The sequence below is a fragment of the Pteropus vampyrus genome, unplaced genomic scaffold (genome assembly GCF_000151845.1).
Source record: "Pteropus vampyrus isolate Shadow unplaced genomic scaffold, Pvam_2.0 Scaffold2, whole genome shotgun sequence".
Lineage (NCBI taxonomy): Eukaryota > Metazoa > Chordata > Mammalia > Chiroptera > Pteropodidae > Pteropus > Pteropus vampyrus.
Window position 1 is genome coordinate 2,801,444 of NW_011888783.1, and position 27,637 is coordinate 2,829,080.

The window sequence follows — 27,637 nt, forward strand, 5'->3', positions numbered from 1 at the left end:
GCTATTCCATCTGCTAAAATGCTGACAAATCCAGCTGCTTCATCATTTCTACTCAATTTCATTAATGTTTCCATGATTTATTTCAATTAGTGACCTATCCTTTGGATTGTTTGATACTTGATACTACCTATGGTCTACAGATTAAAAATCAAATTACAAATTGCTTTACCCTTGATATTATAAGTCCAAATCATTTCTATTTTGCACATTTACCCCCTCTTAAGTTAAATTACACTCTACTGCACTGTGGAGTAAGGGATTTAGTTATATAAAGAATGTACCCATATTGGAATGTTCATCTTTACATTCACTTAATCCTTATACCCTCATTTGGAATTGAACCTTTTTTCATCTAAGTCTTGTCATTGGTGTGAATTTTTTCAGGACATTAAACAGCTACTTGAAATGTTATTTGCTTGGTCATTATCTTCATACATTGTTTAATTCATCAGACACAATACCTACATTGTTTATGGTCTGCAATTCTTGACTTTGAAAACTATTGAAGAAGACCAGTTGGACAGAGTCATTCTTGTTACTGGTTATATTACTATGTAAGCCCAAACAATTATGAAATACCATTTAAATGTTCTTCTTCAAGTATATCTAGTGTTGTTTCTCTGCCTTCTCTTTCTTTATGTCTTGAAAATCAGTCTGGGTTTACTCATTTTAATCGTATAAAAAAGTACAGATTTTTATTTTTGTAACAAAATGCAGAAATAGAATACAATTTTGACTGTCCTTTCTTATGCTTTGTGTCACAACTGACAGCATGGAGCTTTGGTAGCCCAAAGCAATACAGCAACAGTGCTGTGGGTCATATTTTTAACTTTAATGACAATCTGTAATTGCCTGCAGCCTGCCTTATTTTGGGCCCTGCTGATGATTTCTTGAGGACTGTGATAACACAGCTCTAACTTGGACTCTAATCTGGCTTGTGCCTTCTTCTATATGTTTTTTATATCTTTTCAGGGTTATCAGCTCTTACAGTAAAGTAGTCAGTCCACAGCCCTGCCTCCTTCTTCAGGGCATTCCAAGGAATTAGAATTTCCTTCCAGCCTGCAAGCTTTCATAACTGTCTACCTTTTCCTGTGGCCTGGAGTGCTGAGGTTTTAATAGCACCTGCTTTGCTTCAAATTGAACTGCCCAATACCAACTTTGAAATCCCCTTTAGCTTTAATCTTTTTTAGACATTTGAAACTTTCAAAATACTACTTGTCAGTAAAATTTCCCTTTCCCTGTGGTGTAACTGAATCACATTTGGATTGTGCTTAAGAGATGTTGTCATTATTTTATTCCTTTTAGAAATATTACCTTCATTAAATTTCGTAATGAACATACATGTCCATTTGTTGAACAAACATGTATTGAATACCAATTATGTGTTAAGCACTGTCTTAGAAGTTACTAGAATTCAACAGGAAACAAAGTAGGCATTGTTACTGTCCTTTGGAAGTGCTTACAGTCTGGGGGAGAGTATGCAAAAGTTAATGAGAGATACATGACAGCTAGAGAGAGGTCAAGGGGTTGGGGCTATGCTATTACCATTAAACAAAGATTCGTAATAAAGTGAGAGGCAGCATAGCATGGTGGTTAAAAAAAAAAAAAAAAAGGATGGAAGAGCCAGAACATCTGATTCAAATTCTGCTCCATCATTTGTTAGCTGTAATCTTGGGCAAGTTACTTACCGTTACTGTACCTTATTTGTTTCCTCCATAAATTGGGGGCAGTAATAGTTCTACCTTAAAGATTTGCTGTGAAGATCAAATAAGTTAAAGAAGTTAATGTCACAAAGTACTTAAAAAGTGTCAAGCACGTAAAAGGCGCTATATGAGTATTTATAAAATTGAAAGTAAATAACAGTTTATAGGAAAGCACTGTGATGTGGGAAGTATATATTGCTCTGAGAGATTTTTGTAAAGATACAAAATTTTGTAGAGATACAAAATGTGTCTTTTTATAAATTTTATTCACTAGTACCAGTTATTTTCTCTGAAGCCACCAGGAACAAGTCATCTTCTCCTCCCATCAGAAAGTCTTGGACATCTCACACATTCTCTAGTCTTCCTAGTTTCATAGCCTCGGCGAATTTGGTTAGGATGTCTCCCATACTTTAATTCATTAAACAGCAGAAAGGGAGTAGAAGATGGCAGAGAGAAGGAGTGGAAGTGGAGAATAAAGAGGAAAAGGAGAAATAGGAGCAAAGGGGCCCCAATCCTCATGGAAATGGGTACTAGAAATAGATCTCAACTCAAACTGAGACTATTCAACTCAGACTATTGCTTGAGAAGCATCTAAAATTATTAATTTTTATGATTTAGAGAAAGCTAATACAACTAATAAAAAATTAAAGGAAATCAGTTTTCTAATGAAAAGTAGACTTGATTATTCTACTTCCAATCAAATGTAATTTAAAAGTGTGATAAGTACTATACCGTGCACATTTGCCAACAAGTGATACATGCTGTAAAAAATCAGTAGTTAATTAGAACTTCAGTAAAGTGCCAGATTTCGTAGGGAGTGTGAGATGGGGTAAAGAATGTCGATTAGCAAAATGCAAATTAGTGGGTTTGCTTTCCTTCTTACTTGTGAAGAGCTGGCTTTACATCTACAAAATGATATTAGAGAATGCACAAAACTTAGTTTCCAACCATCTATAGTCACTCTGCCCATTTGGTAACCAATAGGAACATGTGACTATTGAGTACATAAAAGGTGACTAGTACTAATTGAGATATGCTGTTAAGTATGAAATACACACAGGATTTCAAAAACTCAGTGCAAAAATTAAAATGTAAATACATCATTAACAATTTTTATAGATAACATGTTGACATTCTAATATTGCGATATGTTGGGTTAGATGAAATTAAAATTAATCTCACCTTTTTTCTTTTCCCATTTTTTTGTGCAGCTATTAGAACATTTAAAATTACATACATGGTTTGTATTATACTTCTATTAAGTAGTACTGGTAGTTTATATCTTTGATGTAGTCAGTCTATTACAATTGAACTCATAAAAGTTTTTTCATTACCAATCAAAAAAGTCAGAGAGAAATAGGTGAGATTTTAGTTGCCTGTGACATAGGATCTGAGAGATTCTGGTTGGAAAACATTCTCATCCACAAGTTCTTTTCTTTATTTCTTTCTTTATTTATTCATCTATTCATCTATTCATTTACTTATTTATACCCTTATTTATTTAACTCCAAGAGTTAATGTCTTTGAGTAAACCACATTTTCCTAAGTACCTTCACTTAATATGTAAATACACTCATGAGAGTACTAACATTAAATATATATAAACCGGGGATGAGAAAAGACTGTTCAAAATCTTCAATTTTTATTTCTTTCCTTTCCTACAAAAAAAATTCATCTGCTCAAGATCAGTACAGTCAAGATGTTAACTCAGTTCTAGGTTCTCCCTTCTCTCACTTCTGACTTCTTCTCACTTTAAAATAAATAAATAAATAAAGTACTTCTCACACTTCGCAAATATTACAATGCTACATTTCCTGGGGTAGCAGTAGGGGGATCACTAATAGTAGATCAATTTGGTGTTGGTATTGAGAAAGTGGATAGTTCAATGAATACGTAAGAAAACTTTTTGCAGGTTACTCATGTAGTTTTTTGCTTCCAACAAAACTGAACAAAGAACTGAATCCAATTTTCCACTAATATTTTTAAATGTTTAAAGGAGTAATTATTAATTTTGTGCATACAATTCAGAAAAAAAAATTAAAAATTGACTAATGTTGTCATAACAGTATTATTTCCAATGCCAATGTTTTTATTTATGTAAACAAGGTTTGTCGGCATCTTCATCTATAAAGTTGAAAAATGAGATGTTATTGGTGCTGAATTCTGTTTCATTTCATCAGCAGGTATTATACATTAAAGGATAGTAAGCTAACTGATTTTTAAGCCCTATAATTTTATTGGAAATGAATTTAAAATTATACCTTTTAAGTTTAATAGTTATGAAAATTTGTAATATATTTGTGTCAAGTCAGAATCTCTGGGAGCACTCTCCCTACCCTGCCCACCCTCATGGTATTCACATGATCCAGAGTTAAGAACCACTACCAAAGGGCAAATTAGCTTTTCCTCTCACATTCCTCTAGGACAGAAAATGTCTGGGAAAGCAGACAGGAGCAGGTTCAGAACAAGAAAAGGTAGGAACTGAAAGAAGAAAAATAAGCAGAAAGAAAAAAAAAGCAGAAAATGTAGGTCATTGAAAGCCACCCAATTCTATCCCAATTTTGCCAAAGTATAGCCCCATCTTAAATCAGTAATAATATAGTTATTACCAGTACTCTTGGAAAGTATGTTTGTCCTTTTTATTTTTTGTATTATTGTAATATTTTACAAAGTAAATGTTCAAAAACATCATATGAACAAATTAATTCTTATTGTTTATCTGATCATAAAACATCTTTTATCTGATGAATATCGATTCTCATCAGTTTTATGCCAGTTTCTCCTCCACAAGCTACTCAATATTCAATTCAAGAAAAGATGGCCTCTTTCTTGTTTTGCATTTAATGCTACAAACATCAGAACTCAGGAATAGATACTGTTCTTTATCTTTTAGAAAATACCTGCTATTCAGCTATAGAATGTTTCATTTTCGAAGGTCTCCATGATGCTTGTCGTACATATGGTTTCATCCAACCTTTATTTTAAAACCACCATGTAAGTAGTAAATTGCATACTTCCTTTTTTCTGATATCACTGGATTCTGACAGTCCACAGGTAATTGTTATTGTTGTTTTGATGCATTAGCGTTGACATTTGTCATCATTCCTTTGAATAGTAAGCTCACTTGTGGGTATAGAATAATTCTACACAACCTTCAAAGGCTGTCAGTAGGTGCTTTCTTGAAATTTTATCATTTCATAAATAAATGTGAAATCCTTGATAAAGTCATGGGATTCTTTACATTTATTGTTTTGGAAGCCATTCCCAATTTGACAAGCTACACTATAAATTTGCTACAAATGTTTTGTTTTTTTTTTTTTTCGGTTCATATAAGCATGATGATGAAGATTTCCTCACTAGAGGAAGAAAATCTATTGTGAAGTACATTTTATTGATTTCCTATAAAACTTTTCAAATGAAAAAATAAGATTCCCTAAAAGCAGGGAGAAAGAAACAAGATTCTTCCTCATCATCACAATCCCTAGCTAGGCAAATACTGTAAATAAAAAAATTGAATCTAGCTGCATGAGCTTATATTGAAGACATCCCCAAATCATTCAGCAAAATCTCTGAGGCACAACTGACACTTTTATTCCTTATCTGACAAATTTGATAGGAGCCACCATGTTCACTAACCCCTAACCCTTTCTTTGGAGCCTTTCGTCTTTCCTATAAATGTTTACTGCTTTCAAGGCCCCTCAAAAGTTTCCACCAGCCACAATAATTTGGTGATAATATCAAGCCGTTGGCTCGTCCTGCTTCCATTTTTAAAGACTAACAATGTGTGCTGAATTTCACCAGAAGTAGAGAAATAAGAGATCTGGAGTAGCCTATTTAACCACACGAAAGTGGCAAATTGTTAAAAAGTTTTTAAGTAACCTGAGTTTGATAGGTAATGGTAACTCCAGGTCCTCGCTTTCATTTGCCTCATTCTCTACATCAAAATGTTGCCAAAACTAATTGAGTTCATTTTTCTGGTGTACTTCCACAGCCTCTGCTCCTGGGTCTTGGCTCTGCCCTAACCTAGATTTTTGTGACAACTGCTGACAGATCTCCTTGCCTTGGACTTTTCCTCTCTCTAATTTTTTCCTCATACCGTTGTCTGTGTTATCTTCAGAAAGCACAGCTCTGATTATATAATTTCTTTTTTTTCAATAAGTTTCAAAGTCCTATTGCACACAGAACCAAACTCAAACTTCCTTAACGGTACATAACGGAGTCTCACATTTAACTAGATTCATCATTTATATAAAGCCTCATTTTCCAGACACTCATGTAAATATCAAGATTATAAAGAGTAACAAAAGTACTAAGCATTTATTGGTATTAAGAAAAAAATAATAAAATATGGTTCCTTCAGAAGTTCTCTTTCACCTGGGAGGAAGACACACAAATCCTGAGAGAGGCTAGTTTCATTCTACTTTTAACTCTCACAGACACCCCACCTTTTGCCCCCAACACACCCTTGGCAGAAATTCTCTCAGCCTTTTGGGACCGACCACAAACCTTCAAGGTACACAACACTCTGCTACCTCTGCATCTTTGCGTAACTGGTACTCTTCATCTGGTCGCCTTCTCCCTCTACCTCCTTCCTGTGGGCACCCACCCATCCAGATCTCATCAAATTCTAGCTATTCTGTAAGGTTCTCTCAGAGTTCCCCAGCTAGATTAACCCCCTTCCATCTCCTCACTGTGTATTTTGTATCATTAAACACATATCACAAGATATTACTTCTTTTCCTCTAAATTTAAAGAACTTAAAGGCAGGGATTTCATCTTTCCCCCCGCCCCCCTTCATGTCTCCCAAGGTGCCTAGACCTTATGCATAAATGATCTCCACAAAATATTTGATAATATGAAGTTAGTGCTTTAGAATAAGACCTTGACAAAGTGGTATTTGACGTATTGCTTCTTTTTGTTGAAATTCTATGTCATTGTTTTCCATGTCATATTAAAATTCACTTTCAAGTATCAACTGAAGTTTTTTATAGCTTCTCTAGCCAGATTGCAAGACAATTCTCTTTTAACTAGCAATATAGAGTAGGGAAAGAAAGACAATTTTTTTTTCTCTAGTGTATTCTGCAAGTACAGATTTCCTTGGCTATGCTTTTCTCTGATGATCGTTGATCCAAATGGCTTAGTGCAACCATGACAGACACTGAGCCACAATACAGCCACAATTTTAAAGATGGGTGCACCCTTCTCCTTCCACCCCAAAAAATCTCATTAAATGCTTGCTAAATGGCTTGAGTAAATTCCAGGTTTATGAACTGTTACCATCTCCTACTTTGGGTAGAGGTTGTTCTTAGGCTCCATAACACAGAAATTATGCCTGTACAATGACAAAATGCCATTAATTAAGTTTTTAAAAAATCAATTTTCAATCTAGTGTGTTGGGGGGAATCAATCAAAGAGGTTTTTCTTATTTCACATAGACAATGTGGTTGGCTAACTTTGATTTTCTGCTCTTCAACTCAGTATTTTGTTACCTTATAGATAGGAAACATTTGGGTGGGGCAGTACCTACAGCGTTTAAAGCCACCATGTTAAATTCTCTGGTGGATAGATGAAGGATAAGCTAAGATCATTCGCCTTCAAGCTTACTCAATATTTGGGAAGATAAGATAAATATATAGAAAAAAACATATTCATTGTCATCAAATATTATAACAATGCAAAGAAGCCACGAAAGAGTACCTTACTGATTGATTTTTAAATATTATCATAATCAGGGCTGTATACTCAGCTGATGGGAAGATCACTATGAATCAGAGTAATCCAGCACTGTAGCCAAGAAGGCCAGTGGGAAGCTGGGTCTAACTGAAGAAGAGATTTTAATTGGGAAATTAATAATAAAAAGAGTTGGAAATAAGCTTGCATCTATAATTCCTCAAAATGAAGCCACAGATTTTAAAGGCCTATATCACTTCAAGATTATATAATCCCTTAGATTGACCTGTAGTGTCTAAAAAGACACGCAGGTACAATCTATTACCAGAAAGAAAACAATCCTCCTGTCAGATGACCACAGACATTCATGGGGTCCAGATGATGGTATGCAGAATGTTTCTTTGCTTTTCCCATTGTGTCATCATCATCACACCAAACCATTCACCTCATTGGACATCCTTCTTTCATTTTTCCGCTTCCTCTTCCTGCTCGACCTCTCCCACAACTCTCACAGGCTTTTCTGCCTCTGTTCCCTCCCCATTGAGTCTCAGTTGTCAAGGCACTGAGCTTTGTTTCTGGCTTTACCATGGATTAGCTGAAGTAGAGTTTTCCTTTGGGTTACTAGAGAAAACTTTATTTCAGAGGTTGTAAAGTGTTGGCCTCCAGCCTGAAACAAGCCTACAAACAGATTTTGCTTTGGTCTATACAATGTATTAATTTCTTATAATTAGTTGTCATCTTTTAAAAATCAGGGACTTTTCAGATTCTTCTTTTAAAAATTATAATATCCACATAGCCACACTTGAGGAATGACTGCTCACTTTTAGAAGTAGATAAGCTTTTTAGTTTCTCCCTTCCTCATAGCTCACTACTTATGTCATTCACATTTCCTGCCCAGTCCTATAAACATCTGAGTTGGGCATTCCTGTCTTAGGACTTCCAGACTCCTCAGACGGAAGTATCTATGAGACAAACAAAACATTATTTTATTACTATTGACCACTTATCATAGTACAATATGGACTCATTTTGCTAAAAAAAAAAAAAAAAAAAAAAGTCTCTACTCTGTCTTCCTGAAGACCTTCCCAAGGGGAAAGGAAATCTGAAATCTGATTCTATGACAATTATTAAGTAGACTACTTTTTCGAGGTACTCTTATTTTGCCAAATCACTAGAGTACCACAGAAGTAATTATTATGTAATGTACTAATCAGTCACTGATGTGTATTTAAAAAATTCATCTTCCACAGGAAAAAGTAAATCAAAGTATAAACACTGGAATTATCTAAATCCATAAACACTTTTACTCTCTTTTCTGCCTCCACTAACTTCAAATCCTTAGACTAGGATAATGCTAAGTGCTTCACTCTATGGCTCCCTATCTTTCCAGAATTAGCTCCCATTTCCATCACCCTAGTCTAAGGCAGTGTCATCTGTTGCCTGTTTGCTACAATAAACTTCAAAAGATCTCAGTAATTTTATCTTGTTCCTCCATACTCCACAGTCCATTGTCCACACAGAAGCCTTAATGCTCTTTTTAAAATGTAATTCAGACATCACTCCTTTGCATAAAACCCTCCAATGGTGTCCCATTGCATTTGAAATAAAACCCAAAATAGTTGCCCTAATCTTTCCGATCTCGAAATCCTTCCTCTATCTGTCTCTCTGATCTCAATTGGTATCATTCTCACCACTGGTCATGACTCTCCAGCCACACTAGCCCTTCTCGTTTTCAAATAAGCCTTTTTTTTTTTTTTTCTTTTTTATCAATACCCTTGCAGTTTCCTCTCTCCAGGTCTAAAAAGGCTAAATCCCATTTTTCTAATCTCACAATAAATTTCACCTCTTTGGAGATGTCTTCCTTGTCTCACCCACTCTAAAGTAACTTCTCTCATCTCTGTCGCTTGTTATTCCATTATTTTTATTTTTATTTGATAGAATCTCTCACTGTTAGATTTTCTTATATTTTACTTCTATATTTTCTGTCTCTGCCTCTAATATACATGTGTCATAGAACTTGGACACTCAGTTAGCTTGTTCAGCTCTTTCTCTCCAGTGCCTAGAGCAGCCTCAAGAACATAATAGATGCTCATTGTGTAAAATCTGCACCCTACACCAAACTAAATATGTTTTCTCCCTAAAATGTCCTCCATCCTCTCCTATCTCTCCACATTTACTCATGCTACACTCTTAGCCAAAATTTCCTATTGCCAATTTCTCTTATTGTCTAAATTTTACCCATCCTTCAAATATATAATTTAAATACTATTTAATTTATGACAATTTTGCTAACCCTTCAAACTAACATTGCTACTTCACTTCCTCAAATCTTTATAGCACTTCCCTTATCTTTTTGATATGCCACTTAGGAAATTATGTCATATATTATAGTTATTCACATATCACTTTATCCCCACCATAAAATGGTTAGCTCCTTAAGGACTAGAACCATGTCTCATTTATCTTTGCACCTCTAGCACTTAGTATAGTGGGTTGCCTTACTGAGTAGATGCTCAATACAAGTTTTATAATAAATAGATTGTGTGAGTGAATAATGTATAAATTTATCTATAACCTCATCAGAAATTTAAAAAGAAACTCAAACTTTAAGATCTTTTTCAAACAAATGGCACTCCCTAGTAATTTCTTAGAAGACAAAGAGTAGAAACAATTCTCTTCATATTTTTCTATCACTGACTTTCGTCACTTTTTTTGTAATTTTGAGTGCCATGTAAGCCAACAAGTTTTGTGTTCCAGTTCCAATACGGAATTCTTTTTTTTTTTTTTTTTTAATTAGCAACAAACTCATTGAAATATTATTTTAGGAAAAAAAACGTCTTGCAGAGCAGAGTTGCCTCAGTGAATGGAGCCAGTCAATAGCTGAACTAAATCAATTCAATTAAGCTATATTGAAGTAGTTAGTCAAAGATCTTCATTTTATCTTGGCACTAGAACAAAAATACAGAACACAATACCCAGAAGGCAAGTTAACAACATTGTTCTCATTTTCAAGTGGGAAAAGTAAGATTTGGTTCCTACAAAAACAAAGGAAATATTGAGGAGGAGAGATACTTTACGAAAACTTTGACCTCAAACCGTAGCCCACATATTACAGAAAACATAAACTACAGGATCAGTCTCTGACACTGAATTGATTATCTAATACTAACTAAACATGTGCCAGGTACAGTTCTAAGTCCTTTATATATATCAACTAATTTAATCAGTACAACAATCTCATAATCTAATAATTATTATTATTTTAGCATTATCATCATATATTACATAATGAAATAGATATTATCACAGTGCATCATCTTTATATAATGAATGAGTAAATGAGGTACAGAAAGATTCCACCCACAGCCAAAATCACCCAAGTTGCTGGTAGGATAGGAATTCAGTCATTCTGGCTCCAGAGTCTGTGCCCCTAATCATTCCAGTGTCCTTCCTCTCCAGTTCTGTAATTTTTTTCAAAATATACTATTCATCTAAAGAAAACCAAACTCTTTTTCATAGTCAGGATAATGGATTTGATAAATCCATTGAAGAAAGTTTTCTGCAGATTTCTATAGATAATATAAAATGTCTTTTCTTTCTGATTCATGACCCCATGGGAACTGTACTGGGCAGTGAACCTCAGAACCTTGATTCGCCTAAGAATACCCCAGAACCAGAGGAGCAGCACATATGCCCCAGGTTTTTCCACAGTCTGACTCTGATCAACTCCCCAGCAGCATAGGCAGAGCCCGTCTAAATCTGTAGAGCCCAGTGAAATCATTTTTGTCTTCAAGGATTTTTTTCCAGTGTGGAGAACAAAATCATGCCTAATAAGAAAGGTATTTAGAGAGAGAAAAAATATTATGCTGTGTTTAAGAGAAACTACATTTCTACTGCAAGAAAAAATGTTCGTTGGCAACTATAGAGAGATACTAGCTTTAGCATGGCGGGCCTTTAACTCTGTAGAGGGGTAGCTGTAAAGACAAGGCCTTACACCTTCAGAGGAGGTTTTGCACAAAAGAGCACTATCGGACCAGTTCAGGGGGCTCCTGCAGATGCTCCCTAGGTCCCATCTCTTTCTTCCTTACCAGCCCTTCTCCATTTTTATCTAAGCATTCCTGTACCCTCTGATCTTTGCACTGGTCTCCTGCTGGGTGACCGTATTTCCAAGCACCCTCTTCTTGTTTCTAACTTCAATCCTCCAGCTCCTCACTTCCTTCTCTCCTCCTCAGCATAAGCAAGGGCACAGACTTTTAAATCACACCTTGACATATACATTTTTATCTTTTTTTCTCAGATCAGAAGCAAAAATGGTTTTCTACTTTGTTTCTCCTGTGGTTTTCTACCCCTCTTCAGGAAAAAAAAAAAAAAAGCTCATGTAACCAATTCTTTTCCTGTAAAATTTTCAGCCATATGTAAATCACCACTCCAAGAAATATTATCTGAAGTTTAAGAGTTTAATAAAATATAAATAGCTACCTTGAACTCTAGATTAAATTTTATTATTCTGAGAAGTATGCAAATTCCAAGTAACAACTCAAGAGAAAAGAAAAAAATTTAAAGAAAACTTCAGTATTTTTGCAATTATTCCAAAGAAGCTTATATCAAAGTCACTTTGATTTATAAACTTCAAAGACACACAGATTCCATTTATTGAAGGGCCAAGTCAGAAATATTGATAAAACCATTTAGTTATTCTTTAGAACAGATTAACCCTGATTTTAACTATCCTACAACTTCTTAGCATGAACTTAGTTCATATTTGTCATCAATTGTCAATTCCTGTGCTCTTAGATATTATATGTTAATATCGAATAGCACTTTATTATTTATCACTCAGAACATACCTTTCTGAGGCTAGACCACATCTAGTTTTATTTATCTTAACTTCTACCAAGAACTTCTAAAACTATATTTTATTCAATTTAATTGATATATTCGGGTCAGTATAGCTAATATATTTCAGAGAAAGACTAAAATTTGCTCCTGTTCTTAAGTGTCTTTCTCTGCAGAACTCCTTGCTGCCTTTCCCTGCATACCTGCAAGCAAAATTTGATATTTATACTATATAAAAACTTTCCTAGCATCATTATTATTATTATTATTATTATTATTATCATCATTAATGCTATTGTTCGCTTGCCCCTGTTTCCCTTCTTTCAAGCAGCACATGTTTCTCCTTTTGCTGCCCAACTAATCCCACATGTTACTTTATATCTTCCATTCCTCTGCACACTAGTTTCATGTTTCCTACCAACTACAAGCACTCTCCAAATGGATGTCCATAACCTTAAATTCAAGAAGTCCAAAATTCTGTGCATTATATTTTTTCTCAAATAGGACCCCTTTACAACCATCTGGTTTCAAATGCTTAAGAATCAAAACTGAAAGATGTATTTAATTTTTTCCTGTCTTTCTCTGATTTTCTATTTCCTTTCAAAGAGCTTTGCACCTCTGGCACTTAGTATTCCTTTCATTTGTAGTCCAGTCGTCACTAAGTTCACATCTTTAACATTGTATACATGAACTACTGCAGCTTCCTCCCTGATTGCCAGTCAGGTTTTTCCCCTCCAATGCAGCATGAATACTATTGCCAAGCTAATCATGTGAAAGGACATTTTCATTAGATCATTCCTATCAGAACCTTCAATGACTTCCTACCACTGAGGCACCAGTGGTGCTGGCTTATGAACATTCTCCATAAACCTGATATGCTCTGGCTCTTATCAGTCCATTCTCTTACTCCACAATCTACAATCTCATCTCCATTAGGCTCTCTCCATACAGTTCTCCAAACCAGTCAGATACATTGCCAAATCCTTCATTTTCTCCTTTTAGACTCAACTCAGATTGTGCCTTTTCAGAAAGTCTTGTCTATTTATTCCAGATCCTGACTATGATCTTTCTTCTTTGAACGGCTGCTACAAGCTTAGTTTGTTTTTGCAACAAAATGCTCAAAAATATCAGCTCTTCTCGCATATTCTTCTTTGCCACTAGGAGAGTGCTCCATGTTTAGCACTCATGGCAGACACTCCATCAATATCTTATAACTAAGGAATGGTTGTCTTTACAAGAAAGTAGGCTCTGGTCAGCCCCTAGGGTAAAATTATACACAGAGCAAATAACTTTTCTAGATCTACAACCATTGACATCCAATGAATGACATTGAAAATAAAGTCTCTGTTTTTGCATTCGTGGCCCTCCCTGATCCTATCTGTAACAGCTCTACTATCACACGCCCCTCACCATGCTTTACCTTAACTATTCAACTCTGCTGAGAATGTTCCTATTGTTATTCTCTTTGAAATGAGTTAGCTATTCAAATCAAACCATTAGAAAGAGGTCAAAAAAAGAAACCTAATAAAATCTGAAGAAAAGAAATAATCAAAATAAATGCAAATATAACCAAATTGTAAATGAAATCCAAGAACTGGTTCTTTGGGGAAAAATAATAACTAATTTGAAAAAAGAAATTAATCCATTTGTAAATGACCATAAGGAGAGAGAGAATATAAAAACAGAGAAGGAAGTTTTTACAATTATTTTTAAGTATTATGTATAAATCTATTCCAAACCTTTTCAACCAGTTCCAAGAGAGAATTAAGCCCTAAAGCATCTATTGCATGAAACAAATTAACTTCTTTTCTGTGCATCTAGAATGGTAGTAGTTATGTACCATCTTGGGAGAAATGAAAATATAGTCCCACAAACCATTCTTTGGAAACTTAATTTATTGAGATCTCAATAAAAGAACAATTTTGTGAAGATAATATAAATTACCAAAAATAACATAAGTAGAAGAAAACTAATTAGAAGAAATCATAAAAGAAATTGAATCACTTCAAAAAACAAATGACCTTCAAAATGATACAAAGCAGCTAGCTTTATGGGTAATGTCTTTCAAATCCTCATTCAATATATGCTTCAAGAAATAGAAAATAACCATAGAGCACCAAAAATGTTTTAGGAAGCTAAATGTTGCCCCCCATCCCAACATCTGATAGAGAGAGGAAAATATTAAAACTACAACCTTGTCTTTGTAAATATAGATCCAACAATCCTAATAAACGAACAATCTAACCAACTAAATTCTATTGTACATTGTAAAGAATGCCCAATAAGCAAAAGAGTATATCTTAGAAACATAAATTAGGTTTATTATTCAAAAAGTAATTCATTTAAATATTAGTTCAATAGATCCATTTAGAAAATGAAGATTGAAATATTTTCAATCCATGCTTTAAACTAGAAAGAGAATATTTCCTTAACATAAATAATAAGACCATTCTTAAACTTAAAGCCAGAGCCACACTGAATGTGAATTTCTCAAGAAATGATTTTTACAGTATGAATAAGATGAGGACACGTCATGTTACTGTTAAGATTCAACATGGTTTTAGAAGTTCTGGTCAATACTTTAAAATTTTTAAATCAAAAAAGGTAAACTTTTAAGGTGTAGGTAGGAGATAAAATCACCAGCATTTTCATGTGCTATAATTATATATCTTAAAAAACCAAAGAGAATTAACTGAAAAACTTAGTAAAAGTTCAGTAAAATAGAAGATATGTATATAAAAATAGAGAGCTTTCCAATACATCAGCTAAAATTAGTTTGTAAATACCATGGAAAACATTCTAATTCTAATAGTAACAAAACATACAAAATACCTAAAACTAAACTTATCAAATAACATCTGAGATTACATCAATAAATCTATAAAACTTTAAATAAATATATTTTTCAATCTTGTATATGGAAAAACACCATCTCCTTCTATGAGAAGAGCTGATATTAAAAAGATGCCATCTTTCCAAATTCAAACACTCATGAATTTTTTAACTTGTCTAAAAGATTCTAAGATTCATCTGGAAAAATAAAATGTTGAGGCCAGCTTTAAAAAACGTTAATGAAAAGAGTAATGGATGAGGACTTGGCTTACCAGATATAAAAACTTTTATGAAACTACAATAATTTAGATGGTGTAGTAATAGCACAGGACTTGACAGATTAATGGGACAGATTAGATAGCCCTGAAATAGGACTAAAAATATATAAAAACTTAATAAAGAATAATAAATGAAAAATCACATACCATAAAAATGCTGAAAGTAACATTGGTGAATATAAAACTGATTTAAAAGCAATAGAATATATCACCAAGGAAAAGATACATAGATTTAACTGCATAATTTTTTAAAATTTGTATACTATTGAAATAAAACTTATCTAATGTAACATCAATATTTTAAAAGTTAAGAACAAAACTCTATATCAGAAAACACCATAAAAATATTTAAAAGCAAACTACAAACTGGGAAAAAAATATTTGTAACATTAATGACAAGTTAATAACTTGATTGTATAAGAGTATTTACATATCAATGAGAATAATAAGAATATACTGTATTTGTATTCAACTGCTATAACAGATTGCTACAAATTTAGTGGCTTAAAACATCCCAAATTTATTTTCTTACATTTCTAGAGATTAGAGGTCCAAAGTCTGTCTCACTGGGCTAAAGCCAAGATGTCCACAGGGCTGGACCTCTCTAGAAAAGAATCCCTTTCTCTGCCTTATGTAGCTTCTAGAGGCCATCTACATCTGTCCTCAAAGCCTTCAATGTAATATCTTCAGGTCCTCTCTTCTCTGCCCTCTGCTTCCATCATCACATCTTCTCTGACTCCAACCATTTTGCCTCCCTCTTGCAATGACCTCACTTGGATAATCCAAAATAATCTCTTCTATCAAAGTCCTTAATTTAATCACATCTGCAAAATCTCTTCTGCCAGATAAAATGACAAATTCACATGTTTTAAAGATGAGATTATAGATTTCATTGGGAGGCCATTATTCAGTGTTCCACACAACAGAAAAATAGATAATGTAGCAGAGATAATAGAGAGAAATAACGAAAACAAACAAATGACCAATAAACATGTGACCCACATATTCACTCTCACTAGGGTTCTAACAACTGGAAAATAATACAATAGTGAAATACTTTTTTGCCTAACAAATTGATATAGATTTTTCTAAAAAGTGAATGCATGATTCAACAAGAATATATTTTCTGAACCATTCTAGACAATAATTAAGTAATATGTTTCAGAAACCTTAGAACATGTATGTCATGTGATCCAATAATTTTATTTCTTGAAATTTTTCTTAAAAAATTACTTAGGGAGGTATCTGGAATACATTAACAAGGCTATTACCCACGATATTTTAAAACAATAATAAATTAGGAACTACATCCAACAATAAGGCATTGGTTAAACAAATTACAATAAAGCTATAAAATTAAATATCATATAACCATTAAAATTAGATCTTCAAAGATTTTTAATATTATCAGGGATATTCTCACAACATACTGCTAAGGACAAAAAAAACATAATACAAAACTATATATATTATAAAATATATGCAAAGAGAAGGCTAATAATGGTTAACTCAGAGTCATGGGATTATGGCTTATTTTATTTTTCTTTATTATACTTTTTATATTTTCTAAATTTTAATAATAAACATTACTGTTATAATCATAAAAAAAGGTAATCGAAAAATTTCAACGTAAAGAACGACAGATGTTGACCATTGAGCCTTAGAATTCTAAGTAGGTGGAAAATAAAGAGTGTTATACACCCCCAAATGGCAGTTCCCACACATCAATCGGAGACTAGCCATGCACATTATTCCTTTCAGAAGCAAAGCCAGCCAGCACCATGTGCAAATCAGTTTCTCGCAGTTATGCACCGTTGCCAGGAGAGGAGCAGTACAGAACAGGCTCAAGCACAGAACCTCAGACTGCAAGTAGAAACAGGTTTTCGTCCCTGCATTTGGGCCTAGAAAGAATTATGAGCATACTGCAGAGCCCTCCAGAGTCAGAAGAGAAGAATTAAGCAATATGAGTTTTAATTAAATTCTAACATAGGAAGAAGAAACTAATTTAAATGACTGAAGAATTTGCCAGATAAACACATCAGACACAGCACAATTCACGATGCAACATTTTTTTATTTGGCAAAAAAAAAATAATAATAATAAGTAGAATTTTGATACAGGCTTCTAGTAGGAATACTCATTCAAAGTGTGAATTAGAGCTACCTGATGCTAACTTTGTCAGTAAGCTAATGGAAAGTTAGCTTTCCGATAGCAAAGATGTTTTGTTCATTGCCATACATCCAATACCTAAAACAGTAGCTGGCAGGTAAGTACTCAATGGGTAATTGTTAAATTAGTGTTGGGTCCATAGAATTATATAAACTTTTATATTCTACCTTCAAGTTAACTGAGGCTTATCACTTTTATAGGATTTGAACTCACGACCAACCATAATTAGGGAATTAATGAACACATTTGTACACTGAAGGGCTATGAATTTCAGGGGAATCGTATCTCAGAATCTGGAAAGGAACTCGAACTTCTTCAAATGCAGACCCATCCATTTAATGTGAGAGAAGAACTATATCAGAGCCTGAAGTAAGTCATCCAAGTACATAACTCTAATTGATAACAGAACCACAGTGGAGGGCTCTTTCCTCTTCCTTGCCCACCCTGAAGGCAAGCATCAGATGCTGCCATGTGGGTGACAAGGCAAGTGGAGATATGTTCCATTGGGCCAGTTATATGGGCCTCTACCTCTCTTTCTCACAAAATATGATGATCTGTCATGCATATTACCTTACACTGTTTAAATCCAGAACCTGCCATTTTCATTTTACTAACTCTAAAACGCAATATGGGTGACATTACTTCTCTCAAGACTAATGGCAGAGATCCTTTTTTAAATCAGGTGCCAAGTGATTTTGAAATCAGCTAAAGGAACATCATTTCTGAGGATGCTGAATATCGCAAATCCCGTAGACTTCCTGCTCCTTGCAATCGTGCTGTTCATCTTTGAAGTCTCTATATTTGACATTTTGCCATTGTCGGCTCATTAAATAAATTACTTATTAAAATAAAAGAGCATCCCTGCAGTAAGTGCCTGGCCTGCTGACATCCAGCTGAGGAATGATGCCAATTGGTTTTCAGCTTTGTCTGATTGTACCGAGTCAGCTTGGCTGGAGCCACCAGCTCCCAAGCAGCCTCTACAGAGGCTGGGGGCTCACAGAATGAGGGCATGGGGTCCCATGCTTACAGTGAAAGTACATACTTTTACAAATTGAGGGTCCAAAAAACACTGTTATGCCATTGCAGGCCATTTACTGTTCTTAGTAAAAATCTGTGATTTGAAGATTACCTTTTTTATATTCAAGAGGAGCTAGGCAGATAGATTGCCCGAGTCTCTCACAGAAAGATGTGGACACAAGCCTACCAGAAGTGAACAGAGGGACAACACCGTCATAAACAAACTTCAAGGCAAAAGAAAATTTTGAATTCCCTTGCCTCTCACCTCGAAACTTTTATTCCAAAACTAAAATTGAAGCCATAAATGTAATACATGAAAGATGAGATTCCTCTACCCTCTCCAGGTTTCCCCCTGTTCCCCTGGAATGTGAAGCAGCAAATGTAGATTTCTGTGATTTTGTGCAAGGAAAGCTGGAGCAGATAAGGTCTTAGCTGAGCTGGGAATTTGATAAATATTTTCATGGACTGCTGAGTCTCACTAATTGGATACTTTAAAGAAACTCAAGCTTTCTCTTTGTAACTTCTAACACTCCTTTAACCCTTACAACTTGTATAGACAATTTTTTAAACAAAAGAATGTGTGATCCCAAAGAATCTTTTCTTTTTATTTTCAAACAGATAACCCAGTAGTAACTTTATTATGGCTCCTACAGAAAAAAACTGTTGCTTTTTCTTGCTTCTTCAGAACTGCAAATAAAGAGAATTTCTTTCCATTATTCAATTGAAATGAAATTAACATTAATTGAACATTAAGTACTAAGGAAACGCCTACTAGAACTTTCACACTTCCCCCCCACCATCCTCATCTTACCAATCCCTCTGCTAACATGCCAGGCAGAATGACGTCTCTTCCTATTGTACCTAAACAAATCAGTGTACAGGGAAGTGATTTATCATTCATGAAAAGCAATCAGATTGCTTGGAGCTGACAGCTGTTCCCAAAATGCAGCTGAGAAACAAACCTTTGGCAAAGTGTAAAATTTGGAACAAAATCATACTACTATACTTCAGCTGGCAAGAAAAGAGGCTGACAGGGAGCTAATAAACAAAATACCATGCAGCCCAAAATGTACTAGCTAGTCTATATTTATGAACAAAAATGGTCATTCTTCCCATTTTTCCTAAGTTACTTTTAATCAAACAAAATTGCTATTAAAAGCAAAATATTCTCTTCAGGGTTTTTTTTTTTTTTAATGATTTAGGCAAATTTTTGGTAACGACTTTTCTTCACACAATTCATTATGGGAAATGAACCAGAAAAAAAAAATGCTTAAACATGTACAGAGGTTAAAGAGGGACACAGCTTTTACTAGAAAAGGAAGAATTCCAGTATATTCTGGCATCCAAGCCATAAGAGCCATAATTCATTTCATTTCCCGTGTCGAGAATTCTTTCCCATATCTCTCTGCTTGTCTAAGATCTGTCTTTTCAAACAAAATATAGATCCTCATATAACTTCCAAAATGCTACAATTCTGAGATGATTTTTCTTTCTGTCCTGACCCTCCGTGATCTCACCTTCCTCTGAACTCCTGTAACATTTCTTTCAGCGGCCCCCTTTCTGTGTTTCTTCCTTTATGTGCCTTCATCATCTCTGATCCCTTTCTCTTTCCACCTCCACCCCATTCAGTCACATTGAACCTCTTGCCCTATCCAAGGCAAAATATGTTTCTCATACCTTTATGTTTCTTTAAACACTGGTGTTGCATACTAATGATTTCTAAATCTTTTTTGTGAAGCAAAGAAAGTTGCCTGCTGACAGAAGAACTGAGACTGGATTGAGGATGATAATAAAAATTCATATTAGCTGCTCTTGAGAATAGAAGAGGAAACTTATGTGGGATGTGTAAAGAATTTCTGGCAGCATTGGAGGTTGGAGAACAAAATTTTAAGTTCATCTAATTGCATTGACATCATTCCCATTTCATAATCCAATCCTAAGAGCTGAGAAGATAAAAAGGTGAATTCATCCAAAGAGAGGACAAAATTCCAAGAAACTGGAGAGAGAATGATTCCTGTAACAGACTGTGGAGTTAGTTAGAAAATAAAAGAAGTGATGCCAAAAATAGAACAGATGCACTCAGTAAAATGGAGAACCCTTTCTTGCTTTCGCAAAATCTCCCAAAGATCTCTCTCTTGTGCTTCCATAGCAGGTTCCACATACATCAATTGCCATATTAATTATGTCACATTAGATTATGTTCATGTGTAAGAACATTTTATTCTCCTTTGGATCTCCCCCATGGCTTTGCCCAATGCCTGATCAAGAGTAGGCACATAGTATGCATTTGTTGACTTAAAGAATTAATTTTAAAATATATCATTTGTGTTTTGCTACCTGTTATAATTATGTATCTTTCCATGTGTATTATCTATCTTCTCTACTGTATTATGTAGGTTAAGAGCAGAAATCATGCCTGTGCTTCTTTGATTCCCTGGGAGTGTACCTTAGCAATAAAAGAAAAAATAATTTTTCGTTATTGCTGTCGAAGGGGGAAAAATGATTAAAACAGTAAAGCGAGGTCAATTTCTGCAGTTTTCTCTCCCTGAAGCTGTCATAAACTCGTAGTTGAGTTTTCAGACTAAAGCAAGAAAAGAAAAAAAAAAATTATGTAATTCGAAGAACTGTAGTGACAAGTGTTGAAAAAGATGATCCTGGAGATAAATGGCTCTTTGTGTCGCCAGCACCACCAAGTACTTCTAGAAAATTATTTCCCAGGATAGAACCATCCCTGGGGTTAAAAAGGGCATTTTACAAAATCATCACAGTGCGATGGAACTATCCTCCAGGACAATGATTCTCCAATCATGGTATGAGTATCCTCAGGGGAATCGAAGGTGATTCTAGAGAAATAAGGAACCCCAGGATAAACACAGTACATTTCTAAAATATTACTAGATGTCATATTAAAACATACTATTAACATCAAGAGAATTGCAGATATATTATGAGATAGAATATAAATTTTAAGTGAATTTTAATGATAAATATGAAACTCTGTATATAAAGTAAGTTAATGTGGGCCCTTCCCCTAGACCCATTGCATGATATCGAGATCTGACTTGGAGGGCAAGGAAATGATGTTTACTTTCCTTAGCTATTCTAACACTTCACTAGGTGAACTTGAGAAGTATTGCATTATCATCACCAGCTTCTTGCTGATTTCATTAAACATCAAGCAATTTCCTAAATCAATTGAATCTTAATTGAGTCTTACCACCGGAAAGTTCATTGGGAAGATAACTTTCTCACTACCAAGCCAAGTCCCTTCCTTTAATAAATATATAAATTGTCCTCCAAGTACAACACAATCTTATGTGAGTGCAGGTAGTACAAATCACATAAACACATATGAATTTATTTGCCCTTTTAAAAAAACTTTATTTCTATTTACTTGGAACCTTTCAAAAGCTTTGACTAAACTGTCCATTTTCTTGATCCAATGTAGATCCAGTCCTACATCCAAATTCACCAAGTTGGAAAAGAATGGCTAGATTTCATGCTTCAGCATAAACACTGCACTGATATTAACCCAGGTTTTTAGTAGACTTTTCCCCTCCTCCACACATTGATTTTCTATTTCTGTGTTTATGGTCTTAAGGTAAAGGTGCCCTTGGAATCTTAAATTGTAGTTAGAAATAGGTATATATAAATTATAAATTAAAATATAAACAGGAAATTTGACTCTTTGAGGTAGGGAATAGAAAGGAACATGGACTGTTTTCCTTCTTCACAAATTTATGCTCCTCAAACCATCCATGGCTACACTTCAAAACACTGCCATCCACAACCCCAAGAGAAGAGGATTCATCCAGGTAGAAGTACACATTCTAAAGTGGTTTTACCCACTCAGAGAAAAAAAAAGTCTAAAGAAGACAGAAAGAAAGAGAGAGATTTACAATGTTATTTTTTTATGTATGCTCCACCAAAAGCCAATAGTAAAGAATAAGGGATACCTAGGGATAACTTCTTATAAACTTATAATTAATTTATTATGTTTACTCTCAAACTCCTGCTTTCTCTCTAAAATATTTACATCATTAAAATTCAATATTCAAATATATATGTGATTTTATCTAAAGTAAATTAAATTTCAATGAGTTTGCATTTATGTTTCTTTAATCCACTTATGTATTTGTTATTTGATCGTTAGAACATTAGCTAATGATTTCCAAGGATGAGACCATACAAGTAGGCTTTTTATGAATCTCATGAAGTTTTTTTTACTATTTTGATTATTTAAATGTTAGTCATTTTAATCAAATTTCCTTATTCAATTGCCAAATGAGCCATTTTTATAGAAAAAGCTGAAATGTATTTAAAGGAAACCACAATAAACTTAAAAATTGTTCTCATTGGTCTTAATACGGAAACAATTTAAAGCCAATTTGGTGTTGGGTTAGACATTTTTCAATCAGCAGGGTAAACTAAATTATTCAACAACAAATACCCAGAAAGTTTTCCCTCTGTACAATTATTCAGGTTAAGCAATCAAGGCACACAGTCCCAGAGATCTCCTATCCAATTTTCACTCAGATTTGGTTTTGGAAATGCTGCTTCCTTTCATACTTTTCTTCTCTCAAAAGCCCATAGCACATTTTTCAAGGATTTTATTGCCAACTGCCTTTGCTTATTCTTAAAGTATCCTTCTTCATGGAATACTTACTAGTATTTTTCCTCGATTATCTTTCCCTATTTTAGGATTATCTAGAGGGATTTACTACCAGATATGCTTCTTCCCAGACAAACACAACATAACCTAATAGCTGCCCCAAATGCCTCACAAAAGTACAAGGTGTTTGGAAAGTACCTGGATGTGTTCAACGTTATTTCAGTTACAAACTTTGTCTTTGATTCTCCACTCTCCGTATAGAAAAAAGACAAATAGAAAGTACCCATTTAAGCTAATCTTCTCTATGTGCTTTCACTTGAATTAGTTCAAATTGGATTTCTATTTTAGCATGCATTTGCATATTTATCATTAGGCTCAGAAGTCAACTGTTGTAACTACCTCTGAACTCCCTTAACTCATCATCAGGAAAGAGTAAAATAAAATTAGATTCTGACACAGATAAATTTATCTGTGTTTATTAAAGCATAATCTAAAATGGATGCAAAAGATTTCTCAAATTAGGAATTATATCTCAAGTATAAAGCCTAAATCCCATTTACATGTAATATGTGCATGTTTAAATTTCACTCAATCTGTTCTGCTCACAGCCTGACATAGCAGGCTCTAATCAGTAGTGTTCTTAAGCACCATGAAAATTCTAGACAAGAAATGTCCTCTATTGTATTCATGACAAAGATTGGACGTAGACACCTTCAAAGAAGCATAATCTAAGAGATATGCAGCCTGTCCATAAATACCAGTAGAGAAACTAAGTGAGACTAGATGAGGGAAAAACAAGTTTTCTTTACATTTTCCTCATTCTTCCTTTCCTGCACCAACACACATAGTACCTACTATGACTTGCAGTTAATGGAGGTGCTTAATACATGTTGAATTAGCAAAATAAGCAGGCAAGTAAAAGCAGAACCACAATTAGACCAAGAGAAGAGGGACCTCAACTTTAGAGGATGCCACATTCATGAGGGGTTCCACTCAGGCCCTTCTCTCTTCTAACTACATCCCTCCCCTTGGGGCCAAAGGGACATGCCCACTAAAAGCCTGCCCACTAGCCCCCTGCCTAACCATGCTCTGGGAGTGGAAGACCTTAAAATTCCCTGCCCAAATACTCCTGAGTGATTTCCAGTGCCTGCCTAGGCCTCCTTCCAGGGCCTGCCCTCCCAACAACTGACCAAACTGATATACACGCTTCCAGTGTGGCCAATGGTTGCTGATTGCAGGAAGTGGGAGAGTGACGTTGGACAGAACATGGACGTGCAAGCTCCATAACATGCACTTTTGTGAAGCCCCTCCAAGAACTGGAGGAACCAGAGATGAGAAAAGAAAAGGAGGGAGCCAAGTGTGGGTACCAGGAATGGATTCTCCCAGAACCACCATATTCTAGCTCAAAATTCTGAGGAGTCTGAGAATTCTAAATTTGAACACTTCTCCCTCATTACAAGGGTATATTTGTCAACGTAGGAGAATAAAAAATATCTTAACAGTTTGTAAGCTTGTCTTATCATTTTTAAATATTTAGACACATAATAGGTAATTTTCTACTTGTACTCTTACCCCAGACTTCATGAATGTTAAAGGCAGATTCTTCTATGCAAAGAAGGGAAAGAAAGGGCAGGAAGAAGAACTGGGAAGAAAAAAAGAGAGGAAAAAAAGTAAAAATGAGCTGCTCCCCAGACAATGATTAGGTATTTTATCCTGATATACTGTACTCAGTGCTCAGTAAAATTCTTGTAATATTTCAGGTGTTTAATATAAATTTGTTGAACAAATAATCAATCAGTCAATAATGAGAAAACCAGGCTAACTTTTGTGCAGACAGTTATGGCCAAACTAGGAATCACAAACCTTTCCAATATAACCTGCCAAGTACTTATTCATGCACCTGATCCCAAGCTCTAGCATTGAAAAGATAAAATTGGTGACTAATCTATTGCATAGAACTCTCCTGACAGATCCACAAACAGATCTGCCACTAAAGAAAGAATTGATCCCCAGAGAAACATCCTCACATCTTGGGCTTCAGACAGACCAAATAATGAAAACAAACAAGAAGGTCACCTTAGAGACTTCTGAAATTGTACGCATTCAAGATGAACACCTTAAATTTGGCAAGGACGGTGAAGATGAAGGAGTCCGATGTAAGAATATTTCAAGGGGAAAGTCAATTAGGTCACTAAATGTGGCTAGTAACATTGTTAATTCAAGTATACTTGTTTAAACATTTAACATTTCTATTTTTGTACGTAAGCGTAATAGAGTAAGATCACATGTTAATTCTTCTCTCCTCCTACTTCTGTAGCCGACCTTCATTTATCTACACGGTGGTTTGCTGTTCTGATTCTCAAATCTAGAACTACTTGGAGGCATTTAAAAAATACCAGTGCTGGGCCCCACCTATAAAATTCTGATTAAACTGAGAATAGGCCCTGGGAATTGGTAATTTTAAAAATTGTTCCAGGATATTCTAATGTGTAACCTAGGATGGGAACTACTGAGCTCTGGGAAGTTTAGCTGCTTGGTTCAATAACCTGATAACAGTATTCTCTACCCGGAGACAAAGAAAAAAAAAAAGAATGAAGGTCCTCTGAGGAGGTGACCTGAAATGTCCCAATTCAAAGAGATGGTTATTATTACACCATAGAATTTTGGTTTCCAAACATATCACCTTGCTTTTATCATTGAAATTAATTCTGCGTTTGAATGACTCACTTCTAAATTTTTTAAAATCATTGATTTGCGTTTTGGTTTTCCAGAATAGTAATTATCCCTCATATTTACACTCATCTGAGTGTTTATCGATATTCTCAATTCTTTTAGCCATATTCATAGTAAGAATGTTTAATAGATATAATCCTATTCTTCTCTGCAGATGGCAAACTTAAATAAGTCTAAAAATCTCCGGGGTGTTTGATAAAATTCACACTCTAAGCTCTACCTAGAATTCCCATACAGTAAGTCTGCAAAGGGGCTTACAAGTTTGCATTTTTAACAAGTTCTTGAGACTATGTTATTGGTGATTAGCATGCAACGCTTCAAAGAAATACTGCTCTCAGGGCATCTGGGTCTATGGATAATAACTAGACATGATAGATTTCTTCTCTTTCTCCCACACTCGGGTATTTTATAAAACAATGGCACAGTCATTCCAATTCTATCGGCCATTGGAGATTACAAGTAGCTTGATTTCCTTGACTCTTGATAACATTAGTAAATACCACCTGTTTCAGAGTCTACAGTGTACTCAAATCAACTCTTATGTTATCCTGGTAAACTGACTTAACTTTACATAAAATCCTTGAGCTGATTGCTTATCCTATTTTCGTTCTTTAATATAGGGCACACTATACAGTAAATTATCAGTTAATTGATGATAATCATGCATATGCCAAAAATAAGCATGATAATGAGAGTTTTGAACAACTCAGCTTACAATGATATCTTGATAATCATACAGTCAGCCACTGCCGTTTCCTGATCTTTTAGGACTTTTCCTCAATTATGGAGGGTAATTAAATTGGTAAGGCACCATTTGATCCTAAAGCCATATAGGTTGCATCTCAACTTAGTTCTTTTAAAATATTACTAATTAATTGTTTGATGGTGTTTTTCCAACTCCTTTACCAGGTATTAGTGTAAACTGATACACTGCTTGCTATTTTGCAGAGAACTGTCCTTCATGATTTCTCAAAAACAAAGGCTGATGGCTATGCAGTGACATCTGCAATTGTTAAACATTCCCCAGGTCCAAATGGTACTTCATGATTCTTTTTTCATTTACTCTGTACAATCCTATAAGGTAGGAAATATTATCTCCATTTTACAGGTATGGAGAGCAAAGTTCAGAGGATTTCTTTTCCCAAGGTGACTCAATTAGTCAGTAAGTTGAGAATAAAACCTGGATGTTCTGAACATTCACCCAATTCTCTTTCCACTGCATTACACTGCCAATCATCTGGCCCGGCCAGTTCAACTGTAAACAGACATTCCAGGTACTCTTTACTTCTTTCTCAGTCAGCCTTCCAATCTTCTCTCACAGCTGATAATCTTTCTAGCCAAGTATTCACATCTGGCCATTTATATAAAAGGCAAAATGAAAATTACATTAAAAGCTTCTGCCATTTCACTGTCCTCTATCATTACCTTTTCCTTTTCTATTTATTGAGGGGTCATATTTTCCTGATCATCTTCTTTTGTCTATTATATTTATCATCTCTAAGTATTAGAATTGGCCACAACTGTGTGGTTGGCAGCATACTAGGTACTACTGTGGTCATATAACAAAATGACAGTCTCAGAGTGCCAAAAGCACACTGGCAACGGCTGATAAACAGGAGGGAAAGTAGATGTGGGCAGGAAGAGTTGGGCCAAAATTAACTGAAATAAGTGTGTGCTTTGACAAGGACCAGGTGCAGAATGGATGGGTGGGAGGCGAAGGGAGAGGATTCTGCTCTCCTAGTCCCCAGAGCTTGGCCACTACTCTGCACCATCCCTAGAAGTGGAGA

At 34.8% G+C, this 27,637-nt stretch overlaps 1 long non-coding RNA gene across 1 annotated transcript in view; it reads left to right on the forward strand.

Moving 5' to 3' along the window:
* The window catches only part of LOC111737457, a 46,112-nt gene extending 25,748 nt beyond the window's left edge, over positions 1–20,364 (forward strand). The window contains exon 3 of the long non-coding RNA XR_002779445.1: positions 20,244–20,364. This is a non-coding gene — a long non-coding RNA (uncharacterized LOC111737457). The remainder of the gene's footprint in view (positions 1–20,243) is intronic.
* Positions 20,365–27,637: the final 7,273 nt, after the last annotated feature.